Below are 14549 nucleotides of genomic sequence, written 5' to 3'. Positions count from 1 at the left end.
CGGCGCCGCGGTCCAGGGGCTCCTCCGGGAATCCGGCCCGAGCAGGCGGCTCAACCGGTTACCCCTGGGGCCTCGGTCAACCGGCTTCCAAGGGCGCCAGCCCGATCCGAGGCCTCGACTGACCGACTTTGGCGTCGGCTCCGCTGACGGACAACACGGCTAGGCTCCGGCCAACCAGGTTCCCCATTCTCGAGCCAACTCCGCCTCTGTTCATACTGATATCGCTACCCCCGGCCTCGATCCACCGAAGGGCGGCCGAGGGGTCTCTTCAACTAAGCTAGAGGAGCCTCACATAACAAGGCCGAACGGGCCGAGGGATTCCTACGCCTCCGGGATACGGACACCTCACCCGTCACCTTGACACGGGGCAACTCATGCTTGGTAAAGCGGTTCAGATAATCAAACAGGCGAGACTTAGTGCTCGAAAATGAGGAAAAAACACGGCTCCGTGCCAAAATTACATACACGTTCAGGCCTCGACAGCCACAATGAACGAACTCACTGGCATACGAGATGCCACTACCAACGGAACTCTGGTTCCCTCCTCTGCAGGTACGAACAACCCCCCTCCGAAGGGGAAGGCCTGCGGAGTAACTGAAGAACGATGGGCGGCTCGCTGCCGCCCGTTCCAACCGCGACGGCCACCACCCCTGCCCCAGACAGCGAAGCAGCGTAAGCAGCAGCTTTGGGGGAGGTGTCACGGCAGAAGGGCTCCCCCCCGCTGAGGACGAGAACCAGCCATTCAGGCAGGGAGACGGGGACCCAGGGCCCCTAGCGCCCTGCATATCCTGGCATGGCTGGAGGAAGTCTCCGTGGGGCTCAAGGACGCCCTTCACCCCCGGGCGCAGGGGGAAGAAGGGGGCAGCCGACCCACGCGGAGGCGGCCCCCCGACTCGCCTCATCTTCCATCTTGGCCTGGATGACGAAAATCCTTGAGGCCGAGGGAGGAGTAGAGGCCGCGGCCTGGCCCGTTTTCCCCACCGTCGAACTAGAGGTCACCATCTTGGGTGACCGCCGGTGGCGGGGTGTGGCCAGGCTGCGTGATGAAAATCCTTGAAGCCGAACGATGGCTGAGAGGTACCAACTCCCATGGAGTTGCGTTCCTCCAACGAGGAGGCGGAAAGGCGGCGGATACCCCCCATCCGGGGGCTTGGAAGACGGGAAGACCCGACGCTTAAGGGAGGAAGAAGACATGGTTGCCTTACGAAAGGAGCCTCCCTCCTTTTAAAGGCAACTCCCCCTACGTGCGCCCCCAGGCGCCGCGGGCCGAGTCTTCTCCAACACGCTCCAAGGCCCTCCCCTGCGACTCGGGGGCTGGGTCCCGCATATCATGCAAGCCGGCTCAGGGCAGAAGAAGCTAAACCGCCGCGCATGGTGCGCACGACCGTCCAGCGGTTACAGGCGACCCCCCATTTTCGCCCAGACCAACGGGCAGAAGGAGCGGGCAGCCATGCAGGCGGCATGCAACCGCGCCAGATGGACGCGCTTCTCCGACTTCTGACACGCCAGCTTGGAACCCAGGCCCACGCGTCGAGCAATCGGCGCGCCAGTTGCTGCATGCAAGCAACCGCACCGCCACTTGTGCCACCATCGCGCCTCTTCGGTTGCGAAGCCTATGCCACGACTCGAGGCGACCCAACAGCGCCAGACTGGCGCGTCGGTCAAAGCGACCGAAAGTGGGCCGGCAGTAATAGCGGTGGCAGGCGGGCGGGCGCAGCGGTCACGTTGTCAGCCAGGCTCATGTCCCATCCTGAGACAGCAAGAGAGCCTCCTCTCACGGCGTGAAGACGGTGCACCCGTGACCCGTTCCTCGAACGGATCGCACGCGCGCAACGGCCGCCCCGCCAACCACTCGCCCCGTCGCATTAACTCCGCGGCGGGACACGCGGCGCCTCTGGTAGGAGGAGCGCGCGACGCTTCACCTTCGCCGTAATAACCGCGTCAGAAAAGGTACGCCACGTCGTCCGATTTCGTATCCTTTTCCGTTTTCCTCTTTCTCTATCTCTTGCAACAGGGACCGGGAAAGGGGGATACCCCGAAAGGGATCCTTCTCCGCGAAGGAACCGGGCTCCGAGCCCCCATTACTGATCAGGGGTTCGAAGGCTGGCCCCCCGAGGGTTCAACAGTCGCCTCAGATCGCGTGGGCCCGACACCCACTACTGGTCAGGGGTTCGAAGGCCAGCCCCCCGAAGGGCTCCATGGCCGCCTCAGGCTACTCGGGCTCCGCGCCCATTACTGATCAGGGGTTCGAAGGCTGGCCCCCGAAGGGTTCACAGTCGCCTCAGACACCGAGCGAGGGATGACCAGGGGTACGTTCGATACATAACCGAGGCTCGGGCTACGCTCCCGAGGTACCCTAGGACATTTCCGAGACCAGCGGGAACGATCTTGTAACGGAATCCCATCGGAGGGAGGCATCGAGCCCTCGGACCCCGTCGCCAGGGGACCGGGTCCGGCAAATCACCCGCAGGTACTTTTGGGCGTGCCTCTGGGCCCCTAGCCGACCCCCAACGAACGGGGCACGGACGTCCACTCGGATTACCCGCTTGCAGCTCACCGGAGACACCATGTTCGGTGCCCATCGAGGGTAACATGGCGCACTCCCCCCCTCCTCCTTGCGGAAAGGCGACGTAGGGGCGTATGTAAAAAGCCGAGTCTGTCCCTGATCGTCCTCTCGCCCTGTGCAGAGGCTCGGGGGCTGCTCTCGCAAAAACCGGCTCCGGCCAAATCGTTGACAGCGTCAACATACCAGCCCGAGAGCTTGGGCCCCGACCGTGCACCCGGGCTACGGCCAGTTCGCATGAGGGAACGACCAGACCAGCCGAAGCGTTAAGCGAAGTATTAAGACCTCGAAGGAGTGTAACCACTCCTCCGAGGCCTCGGGGGCTACACCCGGCGGGTGCGCTCGCGCGCACCCACCGGAACGAAATGCAACCGAGAAAGGCTGGTCCCCTTGCAAAAAAGTGCGACAAAAGCCTCCAAGCGAGTGCTAACACTCCCTTCGAGGCTCGGGGGCTACTGTCGGGGACCATAATTAGGGGTACCCTCAAGGCGCCTAATTCTCAGCTGGTAACCCCCATCAGCATAAAGCTGCAAAGGCCTGATGGGCGCGATTAAGTCAGGGATCAGTCCACACGAGTGACTCGATCACGCTTTACCCGAGCCTAGCCTCGGCCAAAGGCAGCCGACCTCGAGAGACTTCCGTCTCGCCCGAGGCCCCCTTTTTATGGCGGACACATCACCGGCTCGCCCAAGGCCTTGGCTTCGCTCAGAAGCAACCTTGACTAAATCACCACACCGACTGACCAAATTGCAGGGGCATTTAACGCAAAGGTGGCCTGACACCTCTATCCTGACACGCGCCCCCGGCAGAGCCGAGGTGACCGCCGTCACTCCACCGCTCCACTGGCCAGTCTGACAGAAGGACAGCGCCGCCTGCGCCACTCCGACTGCAGTGCCACTCGACAGAGTGAGTCTGACAGGCAGTCAGGCCTTGCCAAAGGCGCCACGACGAACTCCGCTCCGCCCGACCCCAGGGCTCGGACTCGGGCTAAGACCCGGAAGACGGCGAACTCCGTTCCGCCCGACCCCAGGGCTCGGACTCGGGCTAAGACCCGGAAGACGGCGAACTCCGCTCCGCCCGACCCCAGGGCTCGGACTCGGGCTAAGACCCGGAAGACGGCGAACTCCGCTCCGCCCGACCCCAGGGCTCGGACTCGGGCTAATACCCGGAAGACGGCGAACTCCGCTCCGCCCGACCCCAGGGCTCGGACTCGGGCTAAGACCCGGAAGACGGCGAACTCCGCTCCGCCCGACCCCAGGGCTCGGACTCGGGCTAAGACCCGGAAGACGACGAAACTCTGCCTCGCCCGACCCCAGGGCTCGGACTCCGCCCTGGCCTCGGCCGAACGACTTCCGCCTCGCCCGACCCCTTGGCTCGGGCTCGGCCACGGCAACAGAAGGCAGACTCAACCTCGGCTTCGGAGGAAACCCCACGTCGCCCTGCCTAGGGCACAGACCGCCACGTCAACAGGAGGCGCCATCATCATCCCACCCCGAATCGACTCGGGTCACGGAGAACAAGACCGATGTCTCATCCGGCCAGCTCCGCCAGAGAGGCAATGATGGCGCTCCACAAGCTCTATGACGACGGCGGCCCCCAGCTCTCTTACGGAAGCAGGACAACGTCAGCAGGGACTCGACCGCTCCAACAGCTGTCCCTCCATCAGGCTCCGCCGCACCTCCGACAGCCACGACATCACGCCAGCAGGGTGCCCAGATCTCTCCGACTGCCACATTGGCATGTACCTAGGGCGCTAGCTCTCCCTCCGCTAGACACGTAGCACTCGCTACATCCCCATTGTACACCTGGATCCTCTCCTTACGACTATAAAAGGAAGGACCAGGGCCTTCTCAGAGAAGGTTGGCCGCGCGGGACCGAGGACGGGACAGGCGCTCTCTTGGGGCCGCTCGCTTCCCTCACCCGCGTGGACGCTTGTAACCCCCCTACTGCAAGCGCACCTGACCTGGGCGCGGGACGAACACGAAGGCCGCGGGACTTCCACCTCTCTCACGCTCGGCTCCGGCCACCTCGCCTCTCCCCCCTTCGCGCTCGCCCACGCGCTCGACCCATCTGGGCTGGGGCACGCAGCACACTCACTCGTCGGCTTAGGGACCCCCCTGTCTCGAAACGCTGACAACTGTGTTTCGCTCACCTTTAGGTGCTGTTTGGTTCACGAAATGTAACGTAAATGACAACGGTAATAATTCACGCTTGAGTACCAACGATAATAAGTTTGAATAGCCTGGTATCAATTCCTAATGTGGTATCTGATTACGGTTAGACTTAAACAAACATGGTTTAACCTTATCAGTTACCCATTACATTACAAATATGTGAACCAAATGACACCTTAGATTGATCTCTTAATATTTTATATATAGTTTTTTGCGTTGTTAATTCAGAAGATTGTTGATTTAGTTACAACTTGCGATAGGTTTTTACTAATACCATCGAATGTGGCTCTCATCTAAGTTCTAGAGATGGCGCTAGTCAAGGTGTTCGTGTTTCCACTTCGGCTATGTTTGGATATTCTAGTATTCACCCCAATACATATGAATTGAAGGAGATTAGGGTGTAAATTAAACTAATTTACATCTCAATCCACCTCAACCCATGCGTCCTGGATATTGAGGTAACTGATCAACTTGCCCCTCACCTATGGGCTCAAGCCTAAATTCCTGCCTGATCAAGTTACATTATCTGTACGAAAGATATATACTTCGGTTGCCGAGGTTTCATGAAAAACAAACACATCATAAATGTGCGTCATGTCTTGAAATAGCATTCTAAGCGACGCATAATGGATCCAACAATTGAAATTGGAGTTCAGTGTTCGCATCACTGTGTAGGTGTTGTTTGGTTCACGAAATGTAACGTAAATGGCAACGATAATGATTCACGCTTGAGTACCAACGATAATAAATTTGAATAGGCTAGTATCAATTCCTAGTGTGGTATCTGATTACGAGTAAGCTTAAACAAACATGGTTTAACGTTATTAGTTACCCATTACATTACAAATATGTGAACCAAACGATAAACAATAATCTTACAAAATTATAGGAACTAGAATGGACTCTTTTGGGCTTAATATGAATTTTCTAGGAATTAAACGAGTTCTAATAATTATTTTTGCATCAAAAATGAATTTCTATTTCATTTTTTCCCTAATTTTCTTATTTCCTGGACTTGGCGCATAATATATAGAGAGTGCAGGGGCTCTGGTGTAAAACTTCCCAAGACTTAGAGCTAGCACAGCGTGGACGACGGGTTGGTTTAGGACTTCTCCAGGGACTCTTTTCCAAAAAGGGCTGGCCGAAGGGGTATGTTTTGATTTCGGCCGCTGGATTAGAAATAGGCGGTACATATTAGATCGGATATCCGGCGAATCGGTACGTGATCCCGACCACCCGACCCGAGATGGACGCATCGGATTTAAAACAACTGGATTGAGTCCCGAGCGCCAGATTCGAATCGGACAGCCGTGATCCCTTTTGATCGAATGGGTATCCCTTCACCAAATCACAGTCGTCCATTCATGGATCCACGGGTAGAGGCATTCTTCTCACTTCCTATCACCGGCGGCGAGGACGCCCCCAGGATCCGACGGCGGCGCCATTGTCGTGCGCAATTATCTAGCGTGTGAGGACCTAAGACTCTCATTCGAACGACTCTACATGACGCTAGGAGGTTATAGAATCCGATCAGAGGCCTTACCAGGGACTGGGAGTGGCAGAGGTCGCTGGCCACGGAGAATGGTGGGTCCACGGTGGAGTGTGCACGACGACGAGAAATTCCTTCCCTGCAGTCAACGAATCGCGCCCGCCGAGGGCACCACAAGCACCGGAATGCCCCAACGAAGGCCCCGACCGCCAACCGAGGCGAAAGCGACGACCAGGTCGCGTATTCACGGTGGCGGCGGCACTCTCTCCCCTGGTCTCTGATTCTTGTCGGCGGTGGTCTATTGCGTGAGTCAGAGTGGTTGCACACGGGGGAAAGAAAGCGGTGCACGATCCCTTTTGTAATCCCGAGCGAGCTGGGTCCGAATGTCGAGTTGGAGAGGAAGGTGGGGCGACGGTTGTAACCACGCGCGGTGAGTGCGTGCGATTCCATTTCCAACTCGAAGCCGAGAAGGATGGAGGAGCTGACGAAGATGGCCCGCGCGGAAGTGGCTAGTGCGAGGGAGAGGCTGTATCGTGGGTCCCACGCGTCGGCGTCGTTTACTTGTTCTCATGGACTAGCGGACCCTACGTGTCATACTCAGCGCGAGCGCGTGAGGGCGCGCCTGACCAGGTGGTCCCACACGTCGGTGGCGTGTGCGGGCGTGCGGCTGACCAGAGCAGCCCACCTGTCGGCGCCACCCAACCGTTGGGCTGACGCAGAGTGGAGCATTCATGGGTCGAATTCCTTATCACAGGCCCGGTAAGCTTTTCCTTCTTCTTTTCTTTTTCTCTATTTATTTTTCTTTTTAGTTTTAAATTCCAAGTCCAAGGATTTAATTCCAATTCAAGTTTTTATGGCACATTTATCTTGTCCTTAAATGTTCAGTTTGAACATAGTTTGAATTTTATAAGTTTTTGTTTTGTATTTCAAAATATTTCTCTCTTTCTTATTTTCAAATCTGAATTTAAATTTAGGGCTGAATCCCAATTTCCTAAATTGTACTTTTGGGTTAACTTCGAATTCTAAACTCAATTAGTATATTTTTATTATTATTATTTGATTGTCAAATGCACAACCAATCAAAACTCTAATATGATGCATATTTATGGAGGTGCCTTATTTAATTTCCTTAAATATTATTATCCCCATGAAATGAGGATTGGATGGCCAAACAATCAAGAAGAGCCACTCTTATATTATGTTTTACAATTTTGGGTATTACAAGAAACCTAACGAGCGGATATGTCCTCTGGGAAATCTTTGTAAAGGTTACATAGTGATACCCTACTAGGCCACCTAGGTAGTGGTCAATGGAGATTAGCTCTCTCCGGGCAGAATGTGAATCACGACTTGTGGGTAAAGTGTGCGACCTTTGCAGAGTGTTAGAAACTGATATATCAGTCGTGCTCATGGTTAAGAACGGCCTTGGGATCCTCTTTGATTAGAAGAACTTTGGTTACTTTTATGATGGTGATTAATGATGATGGTATAATTATGATCTTTGGTATTTCCTCTTGGATGGAGTACATTTGGGTAATAACTGGGTTTATTACTAAAACTTGGCTCTACTAATAGTAATAAATACTTGACCAACTAAAAGCACCTGCTTAACCTTAACTCCACATACAGCCAGTGCACTTTAGCCAAACGGGACATTTGCTGAGTACGTTGATGTGTACTCACCCTTGCTTTACAAACCAGCCCACCCCAGGTTGTCTCGACTGTACTCAGTGCTCAGGAGGAGATGCTGGCAACATGGAGGACTTTGAGGAGTTCCAGGACTATGATGAGTTCTAGTTATCTTAGTGGCAAACCCCCAGTCAGCTGCCTGTGTAGGTCTTATCTACTATGTTTCGTATTTCCGCACTTTGATGATGTTAATGACTATGTTATAGACTTTGTGGATGTCTTGGACATCTTGATGCAATAAAAGTATATTTCCGCTATTTACTTTAAGCAATGTGTGATGATGTCCAATTATGTAATCACTGTGTACGTGAGTTCCTGATCCTGCCACGTACAAGGTTCACATTCGGTTTGCCTTCCAAAACCGGGTGTGACAAAGGGCCCATAAATAAAGTCACTCCTTTCCCTTGCCCCAACTGCCTGTCAAAAGTCTTCACCATGTTGCTAGCACCCTGCATGAGGTTGATTTTGTTCTCTGCTACCAAGTCTAACTTGGCTTGCTTATTGTCAATGTTTGTAAGATCAGTCCCAAATGCCCTCTTATTGGGAATTGCCTTCCTGAATGGAGGTAGAGCAACTGCAGCATTGTTCTCTTGCTTTCGCTTTGCCTGGCCTAGCCACCGGAACACAGGTTTTCTTGTGTCTACTTGCTGCGTCTGAAACAAACGTTAGAAGAAACGATGTTCAGCAGCCAACAGCCAAAAATATCATTTCCATTCATTTGAAATAGTATGCAATTGATAACCTACCTTCTCAATGAAGTTCAAAGAAGACAACACATTGGCAATGTCATACAATCGACGAACTTTGGCTGCTTCGCGAACATTAGAATCATTGTGTGTTCTATTTGGATAGGAAAGGCATTTAACAACAAGCATGGAACTAAACAAAAGGAATGCATGTACTAACTTCTCATGTTGCTCTCTGCATGTCCCTCTCCAAGGAGAAGTCTTGCAGCTTCGTCAAGTGAGATTGTCTCTACCTGCATGAAAGACAAGCTCCATTACAATTAAGTGCGAAAGAAAAATAACCTGAACCATATAGGGTGAATTCATTCCTCTCACCTCCATGGTGAGGAAGAGCTTGAGAAAATGCTGAGTGAGGAGCCCAAGGGACTTCTCCTTCCGATGATCTAAGAATACAGCTCCAAAACTTTAAGTGAACACACGACATAAACGCTAGAAGGCTCCAGGTAAAACAAGAACATAACTAAACCACTATACCAGATCTAAGGCGGTAGCTGGGTGTGTCAGGTTTATCAGACATATTGTCAACACACTGGTTGAGCTTCTCGCTCTCAGCATCTTCATCAGCATCACCCAATTTTTCATCATCCTCGTCATCTGATAACTTTGAAATCACAAAACCCGAAGAAATTGATACACCAACAGTAGGTATTTTCTAACAAGATTAATGTCAACCAAATCAGTTGGAGAAAACTAACGTTGGTAGTAGAGGAGTCCTCTGTTGGCGTAACACTGGTGATCCGGACATCTCCCTTAACTTCCTCTCCTGATCAAAGCAAATATGATTAAAAAAGGACAAATTGTGGGTAATGAGGTTGGCAATGGAAGCTAAGATGGGTGGGACTCGTTACTGCAGAATCGAATCCAAACCTTGAGTTCTTTCTGCGCAGTGGGGACTCCCTCGAATTCGAGCCATGTATACCGATTTTTGGCTCTCCGCACAAGAATATGCAAGAGGTTTCCCAACACCCCAGAAAAATTATTAAAGCAGGATAGCACATCACGGTTCAAATGCACAAAATGTGAAATCGCATTCCAAGAAGGAAATTGTGTTAAATGATAAGAGATATAGATGCTTGAGTTTATTTAGATATCAAGAGTCTGTTGAGACCTATGCGCCATAGAGATAGATTAGGAAATCCTATGTAACAGACTAAGTGCATAGATCGCAACTCCTATGTATATCTTCAGGCTTTTGGCCACTATATAATAATGTTTTCAAGTCGGACGACATGCTGGTCGTTCTAGCTGACCAACTAGGGTGATTAATCCCAATTAGTCGAATAACTTGGACGATTAATCATGATTGGTCCAAACTAGCACGAACATATCATGATTAAACATTGCTATATAACATGTACTCATAATGAGCCAAGTTAGGCAATCACGTTCCCATTCTTTCATGGTAATCAGAGCTACTTCTTCCGAAAGCACATCTACCACTCTCAAATCCATCGATGGCTTCCTCATGAGGCCTCACGCCAGCAAACATAGGACCTGTAGTCTCGAAGAAACTCACGAGGGATAATTTCCTTCTCTAGAAAGCATAAGTCCTTCCAGCGATTCGAGGTGCTCAATATCTAGGCATCCTGACTGGAAAAACTCTAGAGCCACCAAAGGAGATTGAAGTAAACCAAGAAGGAAAGAAGATCCTGATTTCCAACTCGGAGTATGATGCATTGCTAGCAAAGGACCAGTAATTACTGAGCTGTGTGCTCAACTCGGTGTCGAAAGATGTACTGACGCAAGTCGCCACTCTTGAATCATATGTCGAGGTGTGAGAGGTGTTTAAGAAGATGCAACTCTCCAACCTCAAGAAGGGATCTCCGTCCATGGCGACCTATTTCTCCAAGATGACAGCAATTAAAGATGAACTAGCTGCAGCCAGTAAGATTATTGATGATGATGAACTAATTCAGTACATTCTAAATGGCCTTGATTTAAATTACAATTCGTTTGTGTCATCTGTCCTTGGACGAACTGATACACCATCTCTGAGTGAAATATATGCACAATTGTTGGCTTATGATACACGCATGGAGATGTATCAAGAAAATTATGGTGGTGATTAGTTCCAGTCCTCAGCAATTTCCGCTGCTCATGGACCGTTTTTTTATTTTAGCCCTTCCTTGGAAAAAATCACGTTTAGACCCTAAAAAATTTTAATGTCATTTTTGGACCCTTTGCTCGGTGCCATAGACTATGGCGCCAAGGTACGTGCTGCGCTGGCACAAACGAACGTCGTGGCGCCGACGTGGCACCGAGCTCGGCGCCATATATCTTGGCGTCGAGCTCAGTTGTGTACACAAAGTCTATCTAGCTTAGTTGGTAGAGCGCAAGGCTCTTAACCTTGTGGTCGAGGGTTCGAGCCCCATGGTGGTTGTTTTAATATTTTTTCGTCTTTGTCACTGATTTGTTTTTTGTTGTCCAGATTTTTCGTTTATATCGCTGATTTGTTCGTCCAGATTTATTTCCCATCCAGTTTTTTTTGTTTTTGTGACTGATTTGTTTATTCGTCCATATATTTTTTGTTTATCCCGCGAGCACAGTAGCTGTGTGCCACAGTGGCCGCAAGCTGTCAACTTTCTCCCTTGTTTGCTCATGATATATTTTAGAATTTACTGCATAATTACTCCACTAGGTGATACCTAACAAGGGAGAAAGTTGACAGCTCGCGGCCACTGTGGCACACAACCGCTGTGCTCGCGGGATAAACAAAAAAATATATGGACGAATAAACAAATCAGTCACAAAAACAAAAAAATCTGGATGAGAAATAAATCTGAACGGACAAATCAGCGACATAAACGAAAAATCTGGACAAAAAAAACAAATCAGTGACAAAGACAAAAAAAATTAAACGCCCACCGTGGGGCTTGGAACCCACGACCACAAGATTAAGAGCCTTGCGCTCTACCAACTGATCTAGATAGACTTTGTGTACACAACAGAGCTCGGCGCCAAGATCTATGGCGGCGAGCTCGGTGCCACGTCGGTGCCACGACGTCCGTTTGTGCCAGCGCAGCACGTACCTCGGCGCCATAGGCTATGGCGCCGAGCTGTGTTACCTCGGCGCCATAGCCTATGGCGCCGAGCAAAGGGTCCAAAAATGACATTAAAATTTTTTGGGGTCTAAACGTGATTTTTTCCAAGGAAGGGCCAAAATGAAAAAAATTCGGGCTTGTGGACGAGGGAGAGGCAGAAGTCGTTGTGGTCTCCGTAATAGAGGCCGTGGGCGTGAAGGCCCTCCACGGAATTTTGCACGAAATTCCACCTTCTCAAAGCAAGGAGGCCAACAATCTAAACCAACATGTCAGATATGCAAGAAGATTGGTCATGAGGGCTCCCCATACTGGTACAGATATGATGAAGATGAACAACAACAAAACCCCAAGGTAGCTGGTGCAACTACTACTAGTTATGGAGTAGATACAAATTGGTATGTCGATAGTGGAGCATCAGATCGCATCACCAGCAATCTTGAAAAGATGATTGTTCGTGAGCACTACAATGGGCATGATCAAGTTCACACCGCAAGTAGTGCAGTATGAGAATTAGTAACATTGGCAGTTCAATTTTTCATACCCCTGTTCACGACATCCATCTTGATAAAATTCTTCATGTCCCTTCTGCCCATAAGAATTTAATCTCTATTCATCGGTTAATTTATGATAACATATTTTCCTTGAATTTCATCCAAATTTCTTTCTTATAAAGGACAAGGAAATGAGGCAGACCCTCTATCGAGGTATATGCACTAGTGAATTGTACCCCCTCACGTACCGGTCGTCATGGACATCTACTGCACGACAAGCCTATAGTGCAAAAAAGCTGACTTCATCCAAGTGGCATATTAGGCCAGGGCATCCCACTTTTCCCATAGTTCATCGAGTCATTAGAGATAATGATCTTCCTTTCATTAGTGATAAAGACAGTCAGTCCGTATGTGGTTCTTGTCAAATGGCTAAGAGCCATCAGTTGTCTTATCCTATATCTAATAAAGTATCCAATGTGCCTTTTCAATTGGTGTTCTTAGATGTATGGGACCCAACACCCTCTTCAGCTGGTCGACATAATTACTATGTTAGTTTTATTGACGACCACACCAAATACACATGGATAGATCTTTTGAAGAAGAAATCTGATGTCATCCAAGTTTTTCGCAATTTCTAGAATCTTGTAGAGCGGCGTTTTAACAAGAAGATTATCTCCATGTGAACTGACTGGGGGGAGAGTATCAAGGGCTCAACCCTTTCTTCCAACAACTTGGGATTGCCCATAGAGTTTCTTGCCCTAGTACGAGAACAGGATTTGCTAGCCACTCGGGATGCAGTACCTCCCTAATGAACCCTGTAGTCACTAAGCGGGCTAACTCGGCGCGGATAGCTTCTCTTTTATTAGGCGTGAAACGACGCAGCTTCTGTCGAATCGGCCTTGCTTGAGGATATACCTTCAATTTGTGCTCGGTCAGTTCTCTCGGGACTCTCGGCATATCCGCAGGTTGCCATGTGAATACGTCTCGGTTATCTTGCAGGTACCGGATGAGCGCGCTTTCCTATTTGTCGTCAAGGCTAGAACTGAAGATGGCAGTTTTGCGCTCATCGGCGAATCCCAGGTTGATCCTTTTAGTCTCCTCAGTCGGCCGTATAGAGGTCACAGCTTGAGCTTCGTTTGTGGGTATTGCGAGGTCTTCCTCAGGTTTTGTGTCCGCCTGCACGGAGGAAGTAGTCGAGGGTCTAGCAGTAAGAGCTGCCTGGATGGCTCCCCGAAAGCATTCCGCGGCACCTTGGAAGTCAACACGCACGGTGATGATTCCTTGAGGTCCCGACATCTTCAATATCATGTATGAATAGTGCGGAATGGCCATGAACTTTGCCAGTCCCAGTCTGTCAATGATGGTGTTGTACCCGTAGTCGAAACGCGCCACCTTGAACCTCCGGAACTCGGTTCTGTTGTTCTCTGGAGTCCCAAAGGTGACAGGCATGTAGATGTGCTCGAGTGGGTACTCTCCTTCAGTCGGCACAATGCCGAAGAAAGGAGTATCTGACTCGGTGAGGTCTTTGAGTGCAACCCCTAAGGCCAGGAGTGTCCGGGGGAAGGTAACGTTAATGCTACTTCCCCCATCCACTAGTACTTTCTCTACCCTGCTCTCTCGGATCACCGGATCAACGAGGAGCGGGTACTTGCTGGGGTGGTCAAAGTTGAGCCATTGATCTGCTCGACTGAAGGTTATTGCATGCTCTAACCACCGATAAGGAGTTGGGGCATTGGTGGTTGCCGCCAGGACCTGCCGGTCATTGAGATTTTGCTGCCTTATGTTCTCCTGTGACCTGTGTCCTCCGAAGATGACGTTGACCTCCCTGTCAACACGCGGGAATGCTCCACCCCTCCCCCTTCTAGTTGTTGAGGCTGCCTGGGCTCGCCAGGCCCTCCTCGTGGTGGGGGAGGTGGTAAAGGCTGGAACGATCGGCCGTGTCCGATGGAGTGCTTGAAGTCCCTGCACTTCCATAGGGTGTGGCACATGTCCTTGTGGTACGGGCACTAGGCGTCGATGATGTTGTCTAGTGTTCGCTCGCCCCCGTGGGTGCTCCTCGGGCTCGAGCGATGGGTGGTCCGGCGGCATGCACCTCCTCACGTGGCCTTTTCTCCCAGCGCCTATCGGGTTGCTGGTTTGCGTCACGTTGTGGCGCCAGCGGTGCATGCTTCATTCCTCCGATGAGGTCCTGGGCCTCGTCAGCGGTGATGTAGTGGTCTGCTTCTCGAAATAGCTGTTCGGAGGTGGTCGCCGCTTTTTGCAGTATAGCTCGGACGAAAGCCAAGTCATTGGATCCCCAGTAGAAATCTTCAATCACCGTTGCCTCAGTGACTTCGGGGATCCGATTTCTCATGGT

The 14549-nt window shown here is 51.1% G+C and overlaps 1 non-coding gene and 1 pseudogene across 1 annotated transcript; one reads left to right on the top strand and one right to left on the bottom strand.

Moving 5' to 3' along the window:
• Positions 1-6823: 6823 nt before the first annotated feature.
• Positions 6824-13642, bottom strand: LOC103639868 (E2F transcription factor-like E2FE; annotated as a pseudogene).
• LOC111590192 (small nucleolar RNA Z247) lies at positions 10551-10689 on the top strand. Its single transcript, XR_004852905.1, has one exon. It is a non-coding gene; the product is annotated as a small nucleolar RNA Z247 (small nucleolar RNA).
• Positions 13643-14549: the final 907 nt, after the last annotated feature.

Source organism: Zea mays, chromosome 9 (assembly GCF_902167145.1).
Source record: "Zea mays cultivar B73 chromosome 9, Zm-B73-REFERENCE-NAM-5.0, whole genome shotgun sequence".
Lineage (NCBI taxonomy): Eukaryota > Viridiplantae > Streptophyta > Magnoliopsida > Poales > Poaceae > Zea > Zea mays.
The sequence above is the reverse complement of the archived record's forward strand: the minus strand, read 5'-3'. Positions and strand labels throughout refer to the sequence as shown.